Here is a 20,862-nt window from a genome sequence, read left to right on the forward strand (position 1 = left end):
GGAGGCTGAGGTACCTCCCACCTGCCTTAGTTCACGGAATAACAGCAGACAGAGTTACTGCCTTCAAGTTGCTGGAAGACCATATTATTGGATGATCTCACCTGGAGCCAGCATATTGAGGTAACCATGAGGAAGACACACCAGCATCCCTACTTTCCTAGAAATCTGAGATTTGGTATGTCGTCAAATACCAGCTCTATATCTGCATACTGACTGGTTGCATCAAAGCCTGGTTTGGAAATTCAACTGCTCAGAAGGCTGCAGCAAGTATCAAACCTAGCCAAGTCCATCATGGGCACTGTCCTCCAATCTACTAACAGCATTAATATGAGATTTTGCCTCAAAAGCCTCACCATCATCAACAAAGATCCCCATCACCCTGGTCATGGTCTCTTCCTGCTGCTTCCAGGCAGAAGGTGCAGAAGCATGAAGAATAACACTCCTAGGTTCAAGAATTTTTTTTTCCCCAACAACTATCAGGGCTCGAACCTCCCTATACTTTCCTAACCCTAACTTAGACTGGAAACACCAATAGATTTGTCTGCACTGGTGAAATGTATTTTTTTTCTTGCACTAACTGTAATTGTGAATATTTATTTATCTGTCATTTTTATTTTCTATTTTTCTGCCTTGCATTTGTGATTATATAATTTTTTACTATTATTTGGTGTATCTTGTGCACTTATTTGGCAGTAGCAAGTAAGAATTTTGGTGCATTTATATATTGTACTTATGTATATGTCAATAAACTCACATTGAACGTTGAAATTCACACCAGGATTATTCCAAATAGCTTCCCATGGATTAAAGTTCTAGTAAGATACCTAATCCTCTTCTCTCCTTCCCTGTGACAATTGTCTCTTCTGCATGCACTCTGCCTTATTTTGCTTCCTCCCCATACACCTGCAGGTGCCCCTTTACCTCTATAGGCTGCCCTAAATCTCTCCATTGCCTGACTTAACTACCACTTTGCCCAGAGTTTCCAGTTACATAACCTTGCATTTCATTCTTTGACCATGTTCATTTTTTGACTGGTCCTATATCTTTGCATTTGCATGAAATGTTTTCTCACGTATTCATGTTGTAGTTGTCATAATTGTAGGAGTTAACCTTGCAAAGATGTAAATTGCGAAAATCTGTAGACACCGTGCTTGAAGTAAAAACACAAAATGCTGGAGAAGCTCAGCAGGTCGAACAGGGTCCTTTATGTAGCAAAGGTAAAGATACTCAACTGATGTTTCAGGCTTGAGCTCTTCATCAAATTGTGAGAAAATGCAGATGTCCAAACAAAAGAGTGGGCGGGCGGGAGGTGGGAAGGAGGGAATCGCAAAAAGTTAGGTTGCGGGTGCAGCAGGTTATTAAGAAGGCAAATAGAATGTTGGCCTTCATCGCTAGAGGAATTGAATTCAGGAGTAGGGAGGTAATGTTGCAACTGTATAAGGTACTGGTGAGACCGCACCTGGAGTACTGTGTCCAGTTCTGGTCTCCATATTTGAGGAAGGATATACTGGCTTTGGAGACGGTCCAGAGGAGGTTTACTAGGTTGATCCCTGGGATGAAGGGGTTGACTTATGATGAAAGATTAAATCGTCTATGATTGTATTCGCTCAAGTTCAGAAGAATGAGAGATCTTATAGAAACATATAGGATTATGAAGGGTATGATTATGATAGGATAGATGTAGGAAGGTTTTTTGAGCTGGCCGGGGAAACTAAAACGAGAGGACACAGTCTCAAGATTCGGGGGAGTAGATTTAGGACAGAGATGAGGAAAAATAGTTTTTCCCAGAGAGTAGTGAATGTTTGGAATTCTCTAATCAGGGAAGTGGTTGAGGCTGCCTCATTAAACATATTTAAAATTCGGTTAGATAAATTTTTACATGATATAGGAATGAGGGGATATGGGGAGAAGGCAGGTAGGTGGAGTTAGGTCATAAATTAGATCAGCCATGATCGTATTGAATGGCGGAGCAGGCTCGATGGGCCATTTTTGGCCTACTCCTGTTCCTACTTCCATGTTTCTATGTTCCTATGAAAGGGTGGAAAAGGCAGGAGATGATAGGTGGAGAAAGGAGGAAGGGGACAACAGCAGAAGGGGAGGAGGGGAGACTGGGTGGGTGTAAAATCTGGAAAGACAGGATGGAGGGGAAAGAAAAGACAAACAGGTTCAGTGGAAGACAGTAAAGTCAATGTTCATGCCATCTGGCTGGAGGATGCCCAGATGGAAAATAAGGTGTTGTTCCTTCAATTTGTGGGTGGTCAGGGTGGGATAGTACACAAGGCCATGGACAGGTATGTGAGAGCAGGAGTGTGACTCAAAATTGAAATGGTTGGCCACTGGGAGGTTGCTGTGGTTGCAAACTGACCGGAGGTGCTGATGTAGAAAATGCCACAAAGGGTGCACCTGATGCAGTAAATAAGTCCTCTGGATGTACAAGTTAAGTGTTGCTTCACTTGAAATGCCTCTTTGGGGCCCCAGACCCTTGTAAGGAAGGAGGTGTGGGTACATCTCCTGCAGGCATAGGGGAAGGTGCCGGGGGTGTGACGGGTAGGGAAGGATGAGTGCACAAGAGAATTGCAGAGAGATGGAAAATTTGAGAGAAGGGGATGGAATCCTTGAAGGGGACAGGGTGTGAGGAAGTGTAGTCCAGGTAGATGTGGTAGTTGGAGCATTTGTAGTATATATCAGTGAAAAGTTTGTCTCCAGAGATGAAGACAGAGAGATCCAAGAAGGGGAGAGTGTTATTGGAGATGGACCAGGTGAGTTCGAGATTTGGGTGGAAGTTGGCCGTGAAGTGGATGAAGTTGACAAGCTCATCGCTGGTGGATGAAGTAGCCCCAATGTAGTCATTGATATACCATTAGAAGAGTTGAGGGGTCATGCCTGTGTAGGCTTGCAGCTTGAATTGAGGGTACCCATGGCTACTCTTTTGATTTGGAGGAAATGGGATGAGTTAAAGGAGAAATTACTTAGAGTGAGGACACGTTCTGTCAGACGGAGGAGGGTGGTGGTAGACGGTGATTAACTGGGTCTTTGTTCCATGAAGAAGCAAAGTGCTCTCATACCTGTGTGGGGGATGGAGGTATAAAGGAATTGGACATCCATCGTGAAACTGAGGCAGTCTAGTTTGGGGAATCTGAGGTGTCATAGATATAGGTGGGAGGAATTGGACAAAGGGAGAAAATATAGAGACAAGGTAAACTAGTTTGGTGGGACATGAGCAGGCAGAAACAATGCGTCTGCCTGAATGGCTGGGTTTTTGTATCTTGGATAGAAGGTAGAACCAGGCAATGCAAGGATGGGAGAGAATGAGGTTAGTAGCCAAGGAGGGGAGGTACCAGAGGTGATGAGGTTGAAAATGGTGTTGGAGACAGTAACTTAATGTGTAGCGGTGGGGTCCTGTGGCAGGGGTTGAGAGGAGGAGGGGTCTGAGAGCTGTCAACTGGCCTTGGCAAAGTAGAGGTCAGAGTGTCAGACCACAACTGTACTGCTGTGCAAGAAGCTCACACTGTGTGAAAAAGATCACTGATGGGAATCAAGCCAAATTCAATAACCTTACTGCTGATTCCCTTACGCAATTATGATCTTACTGCTGGAGTCTGATCCACCTCTCTCATCTTGTTTCACTTTACAGTTAGTTCTGTCTCTTCCATGATGTGATTTATTCAAAGGTGGAAGTGGTCCTAAAAGCAACCACTCACGACACCCCCAATGATATTCTTCCATGGATGTTTTACCATCCATTCATTCCTATGGTTCTTAGACTATAGGAAAGATTACAACCAGTTGCCTTAGCCAACGTACACACATGTACAGCGTATTTAATCGCAGCAACAAGCTAGAGCTGATGATTCCTCCATTAAATATATATATCTTTACAGAAGCATTATCAAACATATTGGTGGCATGGTTACAGCGCCAGCGATTGGGATTGGACCAGGGTTCAAATCCTGCCCTGTCTGTAAGGAGTTTGTATGTTCTACCCGTGTCTGCATGGGTTTTCTCCAGGGGCTCCGGTTTCCTCCTACCATTCAAAACGTTCTGGGGGTGTAGGTTAATGGGGCGTAAATTGGGCGGCAGGAACTCGTGAGCAAAAATGGTCTGCTACTGTGTTGTATGTCTAAATGAAAAATCAGATTAAAATAATTGAACTGATCTATGGAGCAAATGTTGAAATTGAAAAATGTGGTTGCAGCAGATGGCTATGGAGGTGGAGGGTGAACAAGTAACTAGAGGTTGTGGTAGGCTGTATGTTTTATGCTGGAGTCAATTGGTAAAGAGAAGCCAGCCAACTAGAATTCAACAGAGATACTAAAATGTCAAACTCAACTCATGAATGAATGAGAAGCAAATAAAAGCCAAATATTAAGGTTGTAATCAGTGGGGCACTGCAGGATTATTCATACATCCCAGATATTCAGAATCGCTATCAAGGATTTGAGAGGATCATGAAATATTTCCAGGTTTGCTTATAATATAGAGTCAGTTTGAATTGTGTGTTGTAATAGGTTGCACAGAGACTTTAGGGGACATTAACAGGTTAAGTGAATAAACAATGACTTGATAAATGGAATTTTATGAACCAGAAATATAGAAAGGTAGAATATGTTTCACTTGTGAGAGACTGAAAGGTGTTGATGCTCAAGAGTATTTGGGTGCCCATATACAGTAAATCCCCTGGCATCCAGCACCTATGGGGATTGGTAGATGCCAGATCAGTGTATTTTCTGGTTGCTTGAGTCTTATTCTGACAATGCCTAACTAATGCACCTGCACTAAGAATAAATAGTTTAAAAGACAAAAGATTTAAAAAAATACTATACTGACTTGCATGAATATATAAACCTTAAAGCATTTTATTTTATTATGGCACATTCTTTGAAAACATTTAACCTTCACCACATCCGAAGGTTTCTCCCCCTCCATGGAGCCACCCAAAAAATGAACAATAACATAGATAATTAGTCACCCCTCCCCCAAGTTTACACATAAAGCCTCTGTCAGGGGCGACTCTTAATAAGTATGGATAAGGAGATAATTTAAGAGAGTACCTAAAATGACAGAAGGAGAAGGAAATGAAAAGAATTGATTCAGTGGAATTTCTTGTTTATTTTTATTGAGTGACAACATTGTTTGACGGGTTTAATGTATCTTAGATTCTGAACTTTAAATGAATGGGAGGGGAGGTAGGGAGGGTGGGATGGGAAGAGGGAGGGGGGGAAGAAAATGACACTGTATATATTTGAAAAGAAAAAATGTATGTATCTTGATCAATGTGGTTTATAGTGTGAAAAATAAAAATTTTTTTAAAAAACCAGCTCTTCATCCTGAGCTGTTTCACACAATTTTATTCAAACAGCTGCAACGAGCAAGGCACTCCACTGGCTGAATACTTACTGCCATTTTCACCAAAGGTTTATGTGTTACCTTAAAGGACATTTGCTTTTACGACTTTAAATTTATGTTGTTTTTTTAACCTACTATTTTATTCTTATTTAATTTTTTTAATTTATTTTCCTCAATTTTTTTTCATCGGTTGTTTGAGGCTGCCAGTTGCTTGAATTCTGGATACCAGCAGTTTTACTGTACATGCATCTCTGGAAGTTTATATGAAGCACAGGAAGTAATTGGGGGGCAGTAGAAAGTATTTTTTATTTATTGTAAGTAAATATTAATGTGTCATACCATGATTATATAGGGCTCAGGTGACTAATTATCTATGTTATTGTTCATTTTTTGGGTGGCTCCATGGAGGGGAGGAAACCTTCAGATGTGGTGAAGGTTAAATGTTTTCAAAGAATGTGACATAATAAAATAAAATGCTTTAAGGTTTATATATTCTTGCAAGTAAGTATACTTGCATTGTGTACAAGTTCTGCATTCCCTCCCTAAGAAAGAAAGCATTGATGATAGAAAGAGTGAATTGAGTGTTTACATATGTCAGAAGTAAAGATATCTCTCCCTCAGAGCCATATTTACCTTCTCAATATAGCCTTCTGCTTCAAACAACACCAGCTTGGAAAGCTAAGAAAAACTCCTGATACCTTTCCTGCCTTTGATGAACATTTTTAAACCCTGTTCTACAAATGCCAAGATGATACAGTAAAAACACATAATGCTTGAGAAACTCAGTAGGTCAAACAGCACAAGGTAAAAATACATCAAAGTATGGTACCTTGATAAAGGACTCAAGCCAAAAATGTTGGTTCTGTATTTTTACCTTTGCTCTATAAAGGACACTGTTTGACCTGCTGAGTTTCTCCAGCTTTGTGTTTTTACTTCAACCACGGTGTCTACAAATTTTCATGTTTTACTTCCAATATAATGCAGCATGTGTCAATATGACAAGCTCCATGAAGAAGCTGGAGACTGAAACCTGAAAGCATGGGTATCATATGTTACTGGAAAAGTAACTAGAAGCATGAACTTTTGACCCAACACCATTTCTTCCATAACTGCTGGGAAATTTAAATGAATTAATTAACAATATGAAATTGATCTTCGTGCATTAGAAACCATGTCCATGAAAACTTACTTGGTACTGTACTTACCTTTCGGGGAAAAACATGGGTGCTTGGTGCCCTGTGCAGACCTGGTGGGCTGAAGGGCCAATGCACATATTGCAATGGTCCCTGACTCTGATATGTAGCGTCCTTCCTTCAGTGAGCATGCGGCATTCTCTTTTGTTCTCCAGCCTCTCTATTCCAAGATTCTCAGAAATGATATAACATTTGCCTGCACTTTCCCACATTCGGCTACGACTGTCATAAAACCTCCAGTGCTGGTTGCAACCCCAAATCTCCTTGAAGGAGCACAGACATGTTGAAAGGTCCCAGTCCTGAAATGGTAACTGTTTCTCTTTCCACAGATACTGCCTGACAGCTGAGTCTTCCCAGCATTTTCAGACTGTCATCTCCTTTACAATCAGGATTTATGTTGAGGCAATATATAAATAAATGCACCACCTGGTCATTGAGATTGTGTTAACGTGGTTGTGACACTAATTTTGTTTGCAACATTTGATGGTTGAAGTGTTGGCAAGTTGATTCCTGCTCCTTTTTCAACCCTTATCACCCTCCGACAAGCAGCCCTTGAGTGGACAGTAATTGGCAAATCTGCATTCAAACCTCTTCTGGGATGGATGAGAATTTAAACACTGGGTTTAATCCTTGCACGTCAACTTTTTATGAGCTTGTGTATAGGCTGTGGATCCTTAAAGGGATTATTACTAAAGTATGAGGTTAGTCCATGGGCTTTGGACACCTGATGCAAGGTAGCTTTGAGGTAAAGGACTACCTTCTGCATGATCTGTTAAGATGCATCACCAGGCATTTTGTTATTGCATCTGTTCTAGAGTATTGTTTTATCAAGTGTACTACCTGAGAGCGTACTACCTGCATTGAAAATTACAGCTGAAAGAACACCTTATAATTTGTTATTTAAATTATTTATTGTTCAGTTTGTTGAGGAGCATCTCTCAGTGATATTTCTGCATTTGTATATTCCCAAGTGATGCATCCAATCTTGAAACCACAGAGCTTATTCTTTGCTTGGTGGAAGCACTATACACTTGCAACTGATATTCTGTAAATTGGAAAAAATAAAATGCTTCATTTATATTCCCAAAGTGTGAGGGAGGCTTCGTAGTCACATGGAGGTAAATTTTCTGACTGCCATTTTGCTAGGGTTATGGCTTGAAACCTCTCATTGTGGGAGAAAAGTTTTCCCTCTAGACTGGATATGGCATGTGACACAGTAGCATGGCTTCATATTTTTGCATGTTACTTATAAAGAACAAAATATAAGCTTTCAAGACCACATGGTTCATTTGCAAGTTCAGAAAATCTGCAAATCAACATATCCAAGTCAGTGAGTTGATTATTTTTGGAAATAAATACTTTAGACAAGAACATTGCATTTTAAAGGCTGTTTATATATTAATTGGTAAAAATGCTTTGTCATCTCACTGCTTTAAAATACTTGATTATGGTGATATACAGTACCTGTATGCCTGAGTGTTCATAAACTCTAAAAAAAATACTTCATTCAATTTCAGATATGATCACTGATAAGTTCACTTTGAATTTGTTTGAGAGAAAATACATTTAATGATTGATAATTTGATTTCACCTCCTCCACCCAAAAGGGTAACACCAACATTTTACAGTTAATAAAACAATTTTAAAATTGTAGGAACCTAGACCCTCATACTTATTTGCTAAGATGTGTGGTATACTTTTCATTTATGTCAAACCATGAAAGAGACAGGTACACGGAGTGACCTTGATTATGGCTTTGATGAAGGTGTATTGATAAATATTGGGTCCATTCAGTTTACAATAACATTGCACTTTGATTTCTTACTCATGTTTTATGGCTTAACTAACGCCCATAGCTTTCTGTTATAAATAATTTTTCTATGGTGAATTAATCAATTCCTATGAGTTAATTGTGTACATTTCTATTATGAGTTTATTTTCTGCAATATTATTCCTCAAGTTTATTGAAGTTTCTACGATTCTAGAAGAGGTTGAAAAGTTTTCTCATAAACTATCATTTTGGCCCATAATAACCCAAATCGGTGAACTTGTTTTGTTGGTTTCTAAGCAGTGTATGTTAAACAATGCACTTCCCAATTTGGAAGTTCCCAATGTCTTCATCAGCATTATTTAAAAGATGGCACACACAGTGACATCTGGGAGCCAATTCATCATTTAATTAAATTATCCGGTAATGAAATCTTCTGTAATGAGATTAATCTGAATTATTAAACAGGAGCTGACACAGGCGTAAGACTTGGTTAATAATAAATGAGGATTTTTTCTGATCTGCTTCCAAAAGCAGTACATTTATACACCCACTAAATAAAAAGTTATATCTTTATTTTGATGTTGGAATAAAACAAAAACTTGTTTTGAGACCTAATTTGTGGGGGGTTGAGGTGGGGGGGGGGAGGTGGAGATGGGATGGAAGGTGAAGCGGAGCAGAGTGAACTAATCAAATGAAATTTTTGGTACATTTCCCCATACAGTAGGACATGAGTCAAGCTGTGGGTCATATTTCTCTCTGTCAGGAAGGTGATTTGCCTGCTTGCAGAAAGACTCCCAGGAGAATGTGTTACTTATGCCTGCAAGTAGATTACCATGGTAGCACCATAAACCTTTAAAAAATTCACAGTAAAGAAACAGTTATAATATTACCAGTTGTACAAGAAGCCTTGTGAGCTTTGCAAATATTGATTATTAATAGCTGATTTTGGAGATGGCTTGAGTAAAATCTCAACACTTGTTGAGAGATCTGAGACTTCCTCACCTTTTGTATTAAATATATTCGAAGGAAATATTGTATTTTAATGAAAAAACATTTTTTAAACTGAGTTATGTGAAATTAAATGTATTTTTTAAAAAAAATAGCATGAAAAAAGTGCAAAGCTGTAAATCCTGAAGTTGTGCCAACAGCGCCATCTTCAGGACATGCTCATGATAAAGTCTACTTTTTTATTTTTCATGTTACACTTTTCAAAGTTATTTTTAATTTTCATTGCTAGCATTTTTTGGCATCTTAATATTCGTTAACAGATTGAAAGTTATAGCAGGAAAGTTTTAACTTTAGGGAATTAATTTATTTGATTTGGTTTTTTCTGGTTTTATATTGCAATATGCACTTAGAATGATAGATCAACTGCAATACAGAAACAGGCCCTTTGGCCCATCTAGTCCATGCCTAACTATTTTCCTGCCTAGTCCCATCGACTTCTACCTGGATCAAAGCCCTCCATACTCCTCCCATCCATGTACCTGTCCAAATTTCTCTGAAATGTTGAAATTCAGCCCACATCCACCACTTTGTTGGCAGCTTACTTCATCCTTTCACAATCTTCTGAATGAATAAGTTCCTTGCAATGTTCCCCTTAAACTTCTCGCCTTTCACCCTTAAATCATGTCCTTTCCTTCTTGTCACCCAACCTCAGTGGAAAGAAACCTGCTTGCTTAAAACGTATCTATAGCCCTCATAATTTTGTTCACCTCCATCAAATCTCTCCTCATTCTCCAAAGCTCCAGGAAATAAAGTCTTTACCTTTTCAGCCTTGCCCTAAACTCATTTCCTCAGGTTACAGCAAGATCCTTGTAAATTTTCTCTGTACTCTTTCAGTCTTATTTCATACAATACTCCAAATGTCTTATACTGCAACATAACATCCCAACTTCTATACTTAATACCAAGATTTATGAAGGTCAATGTGCCAAAAACTATCTTTATGACATATCACCTTGTGACACCAACTATCTACTAATCCTATCTACTTGGAGCATTCATTTTTCTCAGAAATAATGATTTGGATGTTTGTTTAAGAAGTCAGATATTCAAAGTTGCACAGATTCACTAACTATTTTAACACGATAGAATCAAGCAATTTTGAAAAACTCAAAGCACAAAAGAATTATCTTCACAATTTGGCTTGCTTCTTTTGTTAAACCAAACATACAGAAAATAGTTGTTTTGGGATTTGTTTCTAAACCTCATTGAATTATCGAGCCCAAAGCAAGGCACAACATTTTTTAAAAATACTAATAGCTAACTCTTGCTTCTCTCTGGTATGCCAGAGAGCTAAACAGTTTTTGAAAGTACAACTTCATTATGTCATCAGACCAATGATAACAAATAAAATTTTAACTCGGGTTGAGAAAAAAAAATAGATTGTTACTTAAATCAACTATACCATGGCTCTAGAAATGAATGTAGACATTTGGATAAATGCAAGAAAATTCCTTAAATTTCTTTGATTTGCCTGTATTCCATTAACTTTCTGGCAATATCTTTGAGTACTTGGCCAGATCTGATGTTTACCTGTATGCTGTTGAAGAAATATGACAAGGGCTGTAGCTAATAGCATTCTAATTTTTTTTTAGTAGTCTAGGTATTTCCTGAAGGGATCGACGCTTTCAGACAAAAATGCTTCTTTCTGCAGACAGGGTGACTGCTGAACTGTGTTTCCACAACATAGTTGCAGACTTATCCAGCAATCCTGGCTGCAGTACTGCTTGTGTGCTTCCTCTTTCAAGTCTGTTAGTTTGCTGTAAAACTAATTGAATTGCATATGCTGTGTTTGAACTTCGTCTTTTGTTCACAGGTGATGTACTAATTGGGCTTTTATTTCTGGTTTTGTAATCCATATTTCTCTCTTGCTTTTAGTACAGCCTTTGTGTAACTGATGTGCCACAAATTGGCCAGAGTACTTTGGCTCTATCTATGACTGCACTAGATTATCATGCAATGCCCTCATTCCTTCAGAAGTTGACAGTATGTTTAAAACAGACTGTGACTCAGTCAGATATTCTGTTCATTTTATGAGCAGTGCAGGCAGTTTAAAATAGGTTTTGAAAGCAGGACAGTTCACAAGGCCTTGGATGCAAAGTTGCACAGGTTCTTGTTCTTAAATTTTCTGAGATGTTGTATATCATTTTCTGGAAACTGAAAAATTCCAGGAGTATTCAGTTCAATTAATATTTTATAAAAAATAATTTAAAATGTGTGCTTTTCAATCAGCAGATGTTCTTTACTAATTGATAGTATAAGCCATTTTAGTTTACTTATTCATTATGGATTAACCAGCACATTTTTTTGAACTGAAAATAATATTTATGAGATTTTTTTGGTTTCTCCTTTCTAATACTAAAATGCTTGAGTTGTCAAAGTGATGGCACAGATGTTCTAATCAGTACTGACACAGCTTTCTAACAGTACATCAATCATGTGTTATTAGCCTTAATAGAGCTTGGACATTTTCCGTCACTTAAACATTGCAGTGGTGACAAAAGTGAACCAGAAATGTGCTGCAGGTGTAACCTTCACTCAAACCACAGTTGTGACAGGCTCACAGTGGAGTCCATTATGGAGGAAGTGTGCCATCTTCAGTCCCTTCTCTCCTTCGTTTCCCTCAGTGTTCTGTGTGAGTTTAGTTAATTCTTGACCTAAGTATATTTTAATTCTGCAACTGATTTTTAGAGAAAGCTGTCAAAAATCATGTGGTTGCCCAAGTTTTGCAACATGAATTTCACTTGCTTTTTTCCAACAAAAGTTTCTATTTAGTTCTTAACTTTTCAACTTTCAGTGACAATTTTTAAGAAAAAATTAATAATGTTCCTTTTACACCATTGGTTTATCTTCTGTACAATCTGAGGGAAAAAAATCTTTAAATTCAGTTCATCCATGTATACCCCAAATAGTTTCATGAAAAATTAATTTCTGGATTTTTTTAACTAAGACTAAGATTGTTTCTGTAATTTGTTAAAGAAATAAAACAAAATATTGTGATATCTCCAATAACTCCAAGCTGTTTATTAATCATATTTATAATTACTTTTTAAGAGCCATAAAATTGAAATAGTTTCACTAGTCAATAAATTTAAAGAAAAAAAATCAGTCTGAAATAACTTTTGCATTTTTTGCAGTCAAACTTTTAAGGAAAAATCACATAACACTCTTGGAAAAAAATTAAATTTCCTATTGTTAGTGAAACTTCACATTCTAAAGAGCAGATGCGTCACAATGTGACAGCAGGCTAGCAGAGACTGGGATGTGGCTACACCAATGAGCCCTGGGATAAATGCAGCACATTATATATCCAGTGAAAGACAGGAGCTGTTCACGAGGTGACCTCTGAATGTAAGTCAGCTTGCTATAAACAGAAGAGTGTGGAAAGCTATTGGTCAGCCTGAAACTTGTTTACTATGCTGAGTATCCTCATGGTAAACTTAAATCAACCGCACTGAATCTTGGAACATGATCACAGCATTAAAAAGGAAGAAATCAACAGAATAAATAACAATAATACCATTGAGAAAATAACCACTTGGAAAATTCAGAAGTTGCAATATATTTAACATATTGAACTGGTGACCGAATTGACTTAAGTTAACAAAAAGACAAATCTTCCTTGCACTGGTGAAAACAAAATGAAAAATTTGGAGTTTTAACTGAAGAACTGTGTATTTTTCCGGTAAGACCATACCTTCAATTTTTTTGCTTTGTTTCCTGTAAAACAATGAGATCGTTGTTTCACATATTCTGCCCAATGTCTAAGTAATTGAAGAGCTTACCTGAGAATTGTTCCCTCTATTCCACTAAGAATTGTAAATCGAGGTAGATGTTATATTATCAATGTTAATCCAAAGTAACTTTGTTATTTCTTTGACATCAGATTAAATTGTTTATAACCTGGGTGATTCATTTCTGGGAAAGTGAACAAACAATTCTGGAGGTTGTTGGTGTTCTTCAATATATGCATCCATGTGGTTTTCTTGGTGAAAGCCAAGCTCGTGTTATAGAGATAGGTTACAGTATTTGTAATACAAGAGTCTCCTGTTACTATTAAACTGCAGAACTTATTTTTCAGTTCATTATAGTTTGATTTTATTTTCCCCTGTCATTTCAGAATTAAATTAAATTGAGTAAATTTCTCAGAAAGATTTTTTTGCTGCAAATTTTCATTTTTTATTGTGGGATATCTTTTAACTCACCTTCAAATATGATCAGAAATATTGTATTTCATTTTATTATTGCGGGCTGCAAAATACAAGTCTACATTACTTAATGAGGAAGTAGATTGTATTTGGGGGGAAAAAATGTTTTTTTTATTTTACCTTATCGATGATGATTCTCTTATCAATTTGTTAGAAGGAAGTCAAGTCAATGGAAAAGGATTAAGATACAAATTTTTTTGTTAACAATTACGTATAGGAGAGCAGATGAAGAAACTCAAAAAATGCAACTAACTTATTTGATAAAATTACAATTTCAGTTATTATATAAAAAGATATGTTGCTTAGAAAGACGGAAAAATGCATCGAAAACATTTTCAGTAGGAAGATGTAAAAATAATTTGCAACAATCTGGTAAACAATTGAAGTGTTGGATCTTAATTTGCTTATTTGGAAGCTTATCACAAGCCCTGGGTGTTAAGGATATGTATTACTGATTGGAACAACAACTTGTATACCTCTTCAAAATCTAGTTTAAGATTAAAAAAACAAGTTTTGGTGCTTACAATTTGAGACCATGTCATGAGTTGGCAAAACATTTGCTGACTTCTTGAAAGTCTGCTTCATTCTCGGGACACAACCCGGAGAGAGGTTAGCACAGGAGTGTCTCGTTATCATGCTTGTGGAGGAAACAGAATACCACAGACTGGGCTTTTCTGTGTCTGAAATCAGTTTTTTTTCCTCGAGGGCTTTCGATTGTTTTGAAAACCTGGCTTCTGTTTTCATTGTAGTAGCAGGTATGGCAGTGTGTAAAGAAGAGAAAGTTTTTCTGTCTCATTTTAATGCCACGAAACTGTGAAATAAACCAGCGACTGGTGATTAAAGGAAGCAGAACATTGTGTGGACTGCCTTGGTGTGTTTCTTCCAGACATGTTCTTTCATGAAAGTGTAACTTGAAGTTTAGTTGTGGTGAAATATCTACTTGGCAGTGCATGTTAAGAATACTGATGGATTATTTTGCTGAATTAAGAACAGAGGTACACGTTCAGCAAACTGTAGTTAAATTTTGATGTTTACTCGAAAATTAACTTTAATTATTGTACAGAATAATGCAAACTGGGTGCAATTTGATTTCAGAAAAAGCAAAATGTTTCGGCTTGTACAAATCAAACTTTAAATATTTCAGTGTGTTATCAGATTTTAATTGCATTTTATAATATTTAGTTTAAAGCTCATTAATAAATACATTACAAGCTTTTAGAACTTTTTTGTAGAAATTTGATAGTTTCTTATGTTATACGAAATGTTTTCTTTATCTACGCTCCTAAATGACTTGTTAAAAAGGTTGTACTGTAGCTACTGTATATAAAAGAGATCAGAATTATAGTCTTCAGACTGGTATAAAGGAGGTAATTTTTGAGACTAAATTTTACCTAGATTTGCTTGAGGGAAAAAAAATGCATAAAATTTCATTTGACTTTACCAATGGTTCCATAATGTTGGATTCCTTGTGATTACATATAAATTTTAAATGGGTCATCTTTATTCTAGAATGTCAGTTATTCAATGCAGTTGGCAACTTTCATAATTGACAATTAATTACTAAGTATCCAAATGTTTATAATTCAGAACTATGTAAATTGTCAACAAGGATATTTCCTGCAAAAAAAACATCATTATTTTACATGCTCAATTGATTTCTTAATTTTAAACTGTCTGATAAACGATGACCAAGACTCTCTAATATTACAACTGTGGAAACTTGCATTATTACGAATGCAAATCAAAAACCATGCAATGTGCTTTTTGTGGTTTTATTTCATTGTTCCTAATGTGTGAGTTCATCCATCGCCTGTGACTGTGTGCGGTAGAGTGTGGGGCTTTGTATGAAATTGCTGTTTACTGTGTGTTCTTATTAATTGAAAGTTTTTTTTAATTTCTGTAAATTCTGTTAAAATTATTGCCGAAGCGTGCCTTGAATTTTTTTTTTTCTCTTTTGGAGCTGTAGATTTGGATTGTCATGTGCCCTTGTGGAAGACATCTGTGCCATTTAAAAGTGTATGGGAAGCATGTTACTTGAACTCTTGTGTAGATTTATTCTGTTGAAATAAATGAAATACATACCAGAGATTATAAAGGAAGGAATTCCAAGTATCCCTAAAACTATAACAAAAAAGTTCAACTTAATTATAATTATCCAGAAACTAATTATTCCTGGCTTCACGCACTGGCAGCGAGATTGCAGTATTACATATATATTACGCGTCAACATCTTTTCAGACTCGGGTGCCTTCCTGGCTTTGAGCTTAGTTTGGTTTTAAAATCAAGTACTGTTGATTGTATATCATTTTGGACTGACACAATATATTAAAGTTTATTGTCTTTGATGCTTAATTCAAAATGTGTTCATTTGAATTTTAATGGCAGTTTTTAATTTTGAGGATATTTTCTTCCTACCAAAAAGGGTCATTCAGTTGCATACATTTTGTTAAGATATCTAGTACACAGCCTATAAAAACTCAGAAGATTATCAAAGTTTTTTGTGACACATTTTATTCTTTTTTTTATATTTTCTTGCAGTTGTTTATCAGTTTGGTTTGAAAGACAACTAATATATGTATGAATCCCTGCTTTTATGTGGCATTAAGTAGCTCCAGGCTCTAAATAAACTCGGAGGCTGCCAGGTTAAGCTGTTTATTAGGGTTTAGGGGATGAATACTCCAGAGAATTGTGAGGTGTGATGTAATGGCTTAATATTGCAGGTTGATTCTGAGATTTTTTATGATAGAAAAAATCAAAAGGAGGCCGTATATGTAGGATACCTCGAGGAAATATCACATCATGTTGCAGTCCCAGTTCCAGGAAAATGTTTTGCAGACGGTTGATTTGTCGTGCCAGAATATATCTTTGCACTTGGAGGAGTCCGAGTCATTCATGTTAAATTTACATAAAACCGCCAGTGCATAGGACATATTTCTCTGATTTGGTTGACTTATAATAATTGGCACTAACATTTTCTTTTTGACTTAAGTTGTTCTTTTTCATATGCAATTCTTTAACTTTGTCAGCAAGTCTAGTTTTTTTGTGTTAAAGACTTAAAATTTCAACTCTCTACTGGCTCAAACTGAATCTGTGAGACCAATATCCAATTTGGGGAAATACACATATTCAGCTCATAAGTAGGTACATTATCTTATATGGTACAAAATCAAACATTTCAAGTTTTATTTCAGAAAATGTTTTTAAAACCTATTTCTCATATTACTTTCCTTAATTCTTCTTTCCTCCTGTTTTGACTTTACATATACTTTAGTTATGTTAACTCCTTAACTTTCATTTTGCCTCATTACTTAGTATCAATATCGGCGGTATGACCTAATATTCTGCAGAACTGACCCTTAACTGATCAATCATCTTTGAACCATCTCCAATGACCAAACGCTTTCCCAGCTAAAATCAGATTTTGAACAAAAGGCTAGAATTAGTTAATTGTAATGGACCCAGTCAAATTTGAAACATAGCTTCTTCTCTCTGGTCAAGCTGAAAGCACTCCTCGTTGGTCCCAGCAGTACATCTAAGTCAAATACTACTTCCGAGAATAATATATTCTGTATATTTTTAATTATGTTTTCAAAAGCTCTGGCATTGTTAACTTAAGTGGATGCAAAAATAATTAAATCATATTTATTATGATTTAATTATCTGTAAATAGATTGACTAGGTTTCAACTTTCAAAAGGTTCACCATGGTGAAAAATATATCTCTTCATTGCCCTCCTTTTGATGTGCTTAACTTTTTTTGAGTGTTGTGCAAAATAATGTGTGCCCTTTTTATGACTGCAGCCTCCATGATACTACCAGATCATATTTTGGAGAAGGAAATAACAATTTATGATATATTAATTTTAAAGCAGTAAATACATCGTTTAATTGTTTCCATATCCTTGTATAAATAATGTTTCAACTTAAATTCTGCTAATGCTCTACTTTAATTCATTAAATTTTATTTTAAAATAAAAGCATTTGCATAATTCTGAAGATCAAAATTTATGTTATGAATTTACACCTCATATTATAACTCACACCAATCCACATTCACCCCTCATCCTTGTATTCAACTGATATTTCATGACACAGCAAACATGTTTGATTTTAAAATTCTCAACTTTATTGGCCTCATCCTGACCTAATACCATTCTGCTGTGATACCCAGATCTCTAAATGAATTATGCAATTTTGCCCATCCATAACTTCCTTTGACGCACCACAGGCTGGCTATACTTTCAGATTCACTTGTTCTAATACAGTATATGGAGTCCCTGTCCTAAATATTTACTTTCCTTTTTAGACATTCCTTAAAGTCTGCTTCTATATCTAAACATTTGGTCACCTGCATTGTCATCTCCCCACATGGTTCAATGTCCCAATTGCTTGCTCCTGTAAAACACCTCGAGTTGATTTAACATATTAAGGGTCCTGTAAAAATGCCAAGTTCCCCTTATTGTTATATACTCCATGTATTGTGCATGGTTTTGTGTAAAGAACTTAGAATGCATCTGGTGCTTGAAGCAACTGGTAGATGATTTCTGGATTCATAATAATGTGGACCTGAACTTCAGAAGTGTAGTTCAATAAACAAAATTACTACATTGCATGCTTAGTGCATGGATTGGAGGAGTACTTTCCTCTCCATTTGTTAACCTCCCGCAGCTGAACACATATTCAGCAGCAGGAAGGATCTCCTCCTGTGCTAATAAAAAGGGATCATCAATTACTTGCAGGTTAGTTGCTGAATGATTTTTTATACTGAGTGTTGCTGTGGCTCCATGAATGCTGGTGCTTTTAGAATTTTAAAGTTTGTAAAAACTGCAGGGAGTCATATGCCAGAAAATGGCAAGATTTTTTTTTAACTTGAAAGATCCTACAATGAATCCTTGCATCTAAACTTTAGTACCTTTTCTCATTAGCATACAACATGGCAAGGGAAACCGATTAGAGTAAACACATGGCTGGACTGGCTGCCAGAAGAGGAAGAGGTGGAGGAAAGGGAGAAAGACTGTCAGCAGGAGTAAACCAGAGTCCTCTGGAGTAATCCAGGCAGCAGAAACTTGCTTAATTGTGACCGTGCTCATCAGCTTTCATTTGCGATATGGCATGTGTGTGCTCCGTGTTCCTCTCTCCCTGACCTGGCCTGCTGCCACCTGAGTGCCATGACTTACCTGTGCAATGACCAGCCATTCTCAACAGGAGCCACAGCACATTTAAGGGGGGGGCCATGGACTGAAATCATAAAATATTTTTTTCTGATTTTTTTTTGTGTAGTCAGTAAGAGAGAAGTATGGAAGAAACCAACTAAACTTGGCTGCTTCACAGGAAAGGGGGCCCATAAACTTTGAGCAGGGTCCTAAAGAGGCAATTGCCCACATGCGGCCCTTTGACATATAATGTGCGGCGCACCGAAATAGGTGGGCTGAGACAAGAATCATAGGACTCAGTGCTCACAATGGTAGTTATAGTGGGCTTGGCTTACAATCGCACGATTGTGATGTTTGGAGCTGTGTTGCGGGCAGTGAAATTAGCGGAGTGTTAGTGTGACCCAGGCCTGGGTCAACACCCTCCAGAGCTCCTATAGCCCTGACCACAGACACTCGCCCCGGCCACTCTCACATCTGAGTTCCTGATGCCTCGAGCACCCTCATATCCAAGCTCCCAATGCCCCAAACTCAGACTAATAATGTAAACAAAAGTATTTGGTATGTATATGTGTATTTTTTGACCTCTGAAATTAATACAAATTAGCAGTTTAAAAATTACATGCATTAATTAATGTTATTACGTACATGTATTTCTTAATAGTTACATGACTTTTTTTGGTAACAAAATATGCATGTAAGAGTAAAAATGTGCATGTAATATTTTTTTCATGTCTTACGGCTCTCAAACATCTGAAGTTTATCGTATGTGGCTCTTGAGCAAGTTTGGCCACCCCTGCTATGCCAAAAGAGGTTGAGAGTGGCTGCTCCAGATAGAGGCAATGTTGGCATCTGAGTTGATGGCTGCGAGGGCAAAAATGGTTGCCTGCCTTCATCTCCACCCTCCTCTGATTCCTTCATCCCAGGCTGATCAGACTGGTGCCCTTGGTTATTTGAAAGGAGAAAGGCAATTATTTTGCTTGTGATGACAGGATTGGTGAAAATAAGAAATGATTGATTGCACCATCAAAAGAAGTTATGGGATGAGGGGAAAGGAGAATGTGATGAGATCTGTTTAATTGTAAGGTATTGTGGACTCACTTTATCTCAGCCAGTTACAGTGCCCTGATGTATAAGCAGCACTGCAGTTATGTATCACCTTATCCTGCAAGAGAAGAAGAAATGCAGTGCAGTTGGATGATGCGCCAGCTATGGTTAAGCAGATAGTGTGAGCAAGCAATGAGCAGCATTGCAGATTTAGAGAAAGTAATACGTGATTGGGTCCTGTTGATGGAGAGTGTGGAATGACCAATGTGTGCTGCAATGAGCAACAGAGTGTGAATCCATTGCTGCCATTGGTGCGACAGGATATTTGGAGAAGAATCCACGTCAGTGAGGTTGTCGAACATTTTGTAGCACTGCCTCTAGGTCCTGAGTGATCTGCTCTAGCCACTTATTCTCTGAGGTATCCCTCCCACTCCCCTCACTTCTGGCACCTGGAAATCTTCCTGGACCCTGCAGAAATCAAATAGCTTTCCTCCACATAAATCAATGACCCCGTGCAAGCATTAAAAAGGTAAGCCGCCTTTCCCCTCCTGTCCCTTTTATTTCAAATCCATACTTTATAAAAATTTCAAACGTGTCTTCAGTGCCATCTCAAATTAACATGTCTCATCTTAGGACCATAAGACAAAGGACCAGAAATAGGCTATTCAGCCCATCAAGTAATCATGAGCTGAATCATTTTCCCACTTAGCCCCACTGCCCGGCCTTCTCCCCATAACCTTTGATGCCGTGGCTAATCAAGAACCTATCAATCTCTGCCTTAAATACACCATGGCCTCCACAGCTGCCCGTGGCAGCAAATTACACAGGTTTACCAACCTCTGGCTGAACAAATTCCTATTCTAATCTGATGCCCTTCATCCTAAAATTGTGCCCACCTGTCGTCGACTATCCCACCCTGGGAAACAACCTTTCTACATTGACTCTGTCCACACCTTTCAACATTCAAAATGTTTAAATGAGATTCCTCCCCCTCCAACCCCCCCACCCCACTTATTCTCCTAAATTCTAATGAATATGGGCCAAGATCTGTCAAACACTCCACATATAATAACCCTTTCATTCCTGGAATCATCTTTGTGAACTTCCTCTGAACCCTCCCCAAAGTCTTAAATGAGGAGCCCT

At 37.5% G+C, this 20,862-nt stretch overlaps 1 protein-coding gene across 10 annotated transcripts in view; it reads left to right on the forward strand.

Annotated features, from left to right (window-relative positions):
* The window catches only part of eya4 (EYA transcriptional coactivator and phosphatase 4), a 475,725-nt gene that overhangs the window by 220,373 nt on the left and 234,490 nt on the right, over positions 1–20,862 (forward strand). The window contains exon 1 of one of the 10 annotated variants that reach the window (XM_069887306.1): positions 12,739–13,000. The exons of 7 other annotated variants lie outside the window; for them this stretch is intronic. The gene's annotated coding sequence lies outside the window, so the exon portion shown is untranslated. Of the gene's footprint in view, positions 1–12,738; positions 13,001–20,862 lie in introns of those variants that run through there. 2 more of the 10 variants (XM_069887308.1, XM_069887309.1) reach the window with 2 other exon arrangements.

This window comes from Narcine bancroftii, chromosome 6 (assembly GCF_036971445.1).
Source record: "Narcine bancroftii isolate sNarBan1 chromosome 6, sNarBan1.hap1, whole genome shotgun sequence".
In the NCBI taxonomy this organism is placed as follows: Eukaryota; Metazoa; Chordata; class Chondrichthyes; order Torpediniformes; family Narcinidae; genus Narcine; species Narcine bancroftii.